Raw genomic sequence first — 6000 nt, 5'->3', positions numbered from 1 at the left:
TCATCATTTCTCATCAGAAGACATTTTTTAAGGATGTTCTGTCCATGTCACTACAACCGAGAGGGACAAAGACGCCTGGCCCCTGACTTCAGGATTTTTTATAATTGAGACAATTTGGTGTCCCACCCATCTCTTCGGCATCCGCTTCTGAGACTATAATTGTGAAACATCTTCCATCTCAATCTGTCACTGATATCTAAAATTTCACCACTGAGATTTCATTCTGTGGTTGCCTCCTAAATACAACCAAAACTTAAAAAGGCAATATGCTGTGAATTCTGCTATTAATTCCCTTCTAACGTGGTAGCTGGCTGAAAGTCATCCTGAATAGGAAGAAAAGAGGGGGCAACAAGAAGCAAGTAGAAAATGGGGAGGGTATGTTAACGGGGGGGGGGGTAGAATTAATAGGACCCAAGGTTATATTTTGGCTTTCCCATTTACTAACTGGTTAACTTTGAATATAATACTTCCTCTCTTTTAGTTCAGTTCCCTCATGTGGTTCAAATGCAAGCAGTGAGCTCGCCTCCCTGGAAGGGTCACATTTCGACGAGCTGAGAAACGTGAAAACACCTAGTCTAGCACCAGAACTGGAGCAGGTGATGAAGGATCTCTATTTTTTTGTTTTTTAAAGTGAAGATAAACGCTGTCCTCTCCCCAGTTTGACTACAGGACCAAAATGTACTAACTCGGAGGTCTCGACACTATCCACAGAGCTTTAAACACAGGACCAGAGGCGTCCTTGGAGCCCCCCTCTTCCAGTTCGTGTCTTGGAGACAGAGGGTAGCTGTGCAGCCTGCCCTTGCCCGGCCTATGCAGGGAGCAAGGGAAACAGCTGCTCGCTCCTTCCCGCCAAGACGTGAGCTCCCCTCTAGGCCCTCTAGGCTGGCTCGACCTGGAAGGCAGCCATGACATGAAGAGAAGGCACGGATGACAGAAGAAAATCTGTGTGACCCGGCGCTGAAGAGGAGCCCCAGGGGAGTCACCAAGGCCGACCTGGGCTGGGGAGGCCAGGCAGGGTGAACCTCAAGGGCTTCCCAGAGGCCAAACAGGTTTATGGGGAGTAGAGTCCTATTTCCAGTGTCTGAGGGAGATAAGGGGCCTCTTACTGGGACCTGCTACAGGTCATCGGACTCGTAGGCTCCTCTTTCTTGACCTGGAAGGGTGTTAAGTCCGGCTGCTGTTTGTGCTGCCTCGGAGCAAACACCACGGGGCCCATCTCAATTTTGAGAACAATTTCTGAATAGCATTCTCTTAGCAGCTGAAGGAAGCTTTTCTTGAGAGCCACTTTTAGAATCCAATTTTGCTCTTTTTCAGTAAAAGGACAATTAAAAACAGCAACAGAAAGCAATGCTTATTTTTCTCAGGCTTTTCATGGAGGTTTACTTTATTCATCTGTTTTTACATATTTACTTCAATTTTGTCTCATTATGTAAAACAACACTAACCAGCAAGCACTTCTGTCATCATCTGAGTGTTCTCTTTTGGGGGGGATTTCTTTTAACTGGTATCACCTCTGAATAATCTGGAAAAAAACCCCACCAATTTGAAGAAGCCATCAGAGGAAACCCCATATTATCTTCTGTTTGTCTTCTACAATAGTTGCTCCCTATGCTTAGGAGTGTTTTGAAGTGTGTTGGTGATGAACACACTGTGTTATTACTTTACAGTCATATTATTTTGACCCAAACAGCATCACGTGGTTTGATCACTGACCTTATTTATCAGGTCCCAACACAAAATGACCTTTTCTTGATGTTTTGGGGGGAATACATAAGATGGACATTTAGGGGGTGATCTCCAACCTCAGAATTTATAATCTATGAGTAGAAGTAGATTATCTAGTAAGGGATTTCAATGTTTCCAAAAATCAAGTTTTGCCAATTTTGAGTATATTCAAAAGTATGGAATGTGGAGTGCTGATGAATGAGACAGTTGGAGAAAAGTTGGTAGTAGCAAGAGTTTTGAACAATATACATTCAGCCCTTTCCAGAAATTCTATCTCTAGAAATTAAAATAACTACTGGAAGTTAAAATCCTTCTCCCATTGAAATAAATAAACATGAAAAGAAATTCATGTATAGGCTATTCATTACAATGTCATTTATAAAAACAAATCATGGAAAACATTAAGCTACACCTGGCAATAAATTATTGTGCATCTGTTGAACAAGTATGAAGCCATGAAGATTATAGTGACAATTATATTTAATGATCAGGGGAGATATTTATAACATATTAACTGAAAAAAATCAAGTCACAAAATGTACAGTATGTTTTCCAAATTTGTAAAAAGTATATACATGCATATGTAGGTAATAAGAAAAATAACTGGAGTATATCCCCAAACTCTTCTGTGATTATTTCTCACTGGTAAAATTAACATTGATTCTGTATGTGTTTTGTATTTTTCAAAGTTTTCAATAAAAAGCACGTATTATTCTGAATTTCAAAAACAGTCACTATTTTTTTTTAAGTGATCTGGGTTTTGAAGATGATTACAACAGAGAAATTTCAAAAATATTTTGGCCATATTTGGGTTATCACATAAAAGCTTTCTGTGCTGATTACTCAGGATTACCTCTGTGTCTTGTCAGTTTCCAGACACATTATTCTATAAAAATGTATTTTAACATATTTGTTTAAATATGGGGAACATTTTCCTAAGGAAAACAGCAATCCAAATAATCTATAGAGAAGCCTCTGGGTGCTGACTCTCTACAAAGCTCTCTGCCACACACTGTGAAGAATGCAAAGTGAATGAGAAACAGCTGAGCTGTCGGGGGCACCCAGATTAGCCGACTTGTCCAAGGTCACCCATCTATGTGTGGACAAAGCCAGAAACGAACAAACAAGGGGCCAAGGATCCTTACGTCCGCTCCGTGACTCTGACACTAGGCCTCACCATGCGGGCGTTGACTTAGCTCGTCCCACTTGTTACCAGATCTGGAGACGCTTAGGGATCTACCGTTAGGCCATCATCCACCCAGGCGTCTTTCCCCTGGCTTCGTTGTTCCCGAGGCCTATCACTGCCTCCACTCCTTCACTCTCCTTTCCCTTCAGTTTTTATTTGTAGTAAGATCCATCATACATCATATCCGAAGACTCCACTAGTTGTAAGCTACTTTGCTAGGAAACACAGCATAACTCCACCCCTCTCGTCCTCCCCAGAATTAATCCCTTTCTTCCCTTTCATCTGATTATGATGTCATTCAGCTTCCTGAGGGTAGTAACACTCTTTGTCGCTATTCTCGATTTTTCAGTTTCTGGATTGTTAACTGACTTCTCATTACGGGAGATGAGACAACATATCTCTCCCCCTCTCCTTCCTCCTTTTACTCTCCACATATGCATAGTCCGCTCATTTCCTTCTCCTCTAGTAGAGTTACATTGTAATTTTGGTTAAATTAATATTATATATTAATACATCGTTATGATTACATAAATTCCGTTTCTAGCTGAGACATCGTGTAAACTACGAGCACTATTCTTTTCCTGCACAACATTTTGTTTTCCCTGGAGTTACAATTGTTTTCATTTGCTTCATTTTTTATGTGTGTAATCACTGCTCAACCTCTCTTCCACAATTGTCTAAATATTCTCTCAAGAGTCTTCCTAAAAACTCTTCTCCTGAGTTTTCATTTCTAACTATAATATTTTTCGTTTCTAAAAGCTCTTCTTTGTAATCTGAATGAACTGAATCTTTATTATAGCATCCTGTTCTTGCTTTTGGTTGCATGATCTCTCATTTCTATAGATATTACTGCTGTTTTGTTTTTCTTCTTAGGTTTTCTTTTTCCTGCACAGTCTCTCTTATCTCCACATTGCTTTAAATCTGTTTGTTCTGGTTTCTATTTTTCAAATTATATGCTAGCTTCCTATGTTTGATAACCCCTGGTTGTCTTCTCTTACATTATCATTGTCTTCTCATATTTTATAATACTTTAGATTTAATTATAAATGCACATATTATTGTCTTCTCACATGGACTATATTGTCTTTTCATAGCTCCTAGAACTGAGTGCATTAATGCATTCTTATAAATTGTGAATTCCATTGTAGGGTCATCAGGTTGGACTATTTACTTGACAAGTTTCTGATGTCAGCATCTTTAGAATTTCTTCTTGAGTTGATACTGTTTTCAAGACCTTTAATCTCTTCTCTGGATGATGAAGGGCTGGCTACCAGTGTATGGGGAGTTGAGTGGGGGAAGATGGCTAAATTTACTGAATTCTCCAATTTTCGATATAATACTCATACCCTCAACTTTTTCTTTTTGTTCCCAGATCAGAGACCCTCTGTCTTACACAATTCAGAAAATAAACCTCCAGTCCTCAGTAAATATAACTGAGGTCTGTTCAGAAATCTTATATAAGAACAGAATTTGTCATGGCTCAGGTCATGATCCTGAGGTCCTGGGATCGAGTCCCACATCGGGCTTCCCACAGGGAGCCTGCTTCTCTCTTTGCCTGGATCTCTGCCTCTCTCTATGTCTCTCATGAATAAATACATAAAATGTTAAAAAAAAAAAAAAAGAAAAGAACCGAATTTGTCTAAGCATGTCTGTCTATAGTCTTGTCACATTTTGGGGAAAAAACATGCTTCAGAATTTCTAAAAGCACATAACAGTTTGATAAGAATAACTAATAATAGTTAATAAAATATGAAGCATCAAACCTACACATCAATCATGATGGTTTGTATTCCAAACATATAAAGTGTGAACAGCCAACTTCAAATTAGATGGAAGTGGTGATGGGTATTGAAGCCCTTGCTTTCTCAGTACTCAACCCTGAGCATCCTATCCTTTTAAGAGAAGGTGGCCCAGTGTAACATGTCTCCCAAGAGCAGAATCACTCCATGTGAATTATATCCAATGGTCAGCATTGCAATTGCTTCTACTCATATTACTTAGGTAACTCAGAATGCCTTTTCAAGGCCACCTCTCTGAGATCAAGGTGAACTTTAAGGTAAAATGGAATATTTGGTTTCACTGCTAAAGTAAAATTCATCCCTAGCATTTATCTAGAGTGGCAGTGTCTCTAAAGCACTTTGTGCAACAGAATATTCTTTTCTTAGGGTCCTATTTATAAAGACATCAAAGAGTTGAGGGAAAAACATTTCTTTCAACCACAGTGATGAGGCTTCTTTCATGTTTTGAAAGATCTTATGTTTTATTTGGGTTTGAGTATTGTTTTCTTTCTGATGGCATCTCACATTTGAATAGGTCTTGCTAAAAAAATACAAGCCACCTTCCATTTGACCAACTGGGGATAAAATTAATTTCATCAATCAGGCTTTCTAACATTTTTCCATGTAAATTAAGTTTGGAACTTTGAAAAATATGAAATAATCAAGTTACTGTTATTTGAAATAGGTACAGTATGTCATCCTGCAGTTTGGTTTATAATGGGAGCTTATAACCATATTCATTACTATGAACTGTTTCCTGGCTGGCCTTCATTAACCATCTGGCTTTAAACATTGATTTGTGGTTACGTATGTTATTTTTAGGGAAGAGCACCTGAACATCTATCGAAAACATTTGTTTCATCTTGCTCTACATATTTTTAAAGGGCATGATTCTCAATGTTGTTAAAATCTGGTAGATTCTATTGTATCTTCCTCCTTGACTTGTAATCATATACAATTTATTCAAAGAAAATGCCAGTCCAGTTATCAAGTCTTGGTCCTAATGCTTCTTTTCCTCATGAAATTTCCTAGGTAGTATGATAGGAAAAGAGAGTAGATAGAAGACAAATCTAATCCTATAGATTTTCATTCCAATGTAGTGAAAAACTTTATATACTTTCAGGACTTGGATGTTAGGATGCTTTAAATTAGAGGATGCCAAAATCATTCATTCATTAATTTAGTCAGCAAATATTCACTGAGGACCTTTTAGGGAATAGGTGCTAAAAATGCGGGAGATACAATAGTAAGTAACAAGGCCCTTCCTCCATGTAGCTGGACAACAAACATAGAGAAGGACAAATAATCTAT

The sequence above is a fragment of the Canis lupus genome, chromosome 2 (genome assembly GCF_048164855.1).
Source record: "Canis lupus baileyi chromosome 2, mCanLup2.hap1, whole genome shotgun sequence".
Classification (NCBI taxonomy): domain Eukaryota; kingdom Metazoa; phylum Chordata; class Mammalia; order Carnivora; family Canidae; genus Canis; species Canis lupus.
Note: the sequence above shows the minus strand (reverse complement) of the source record.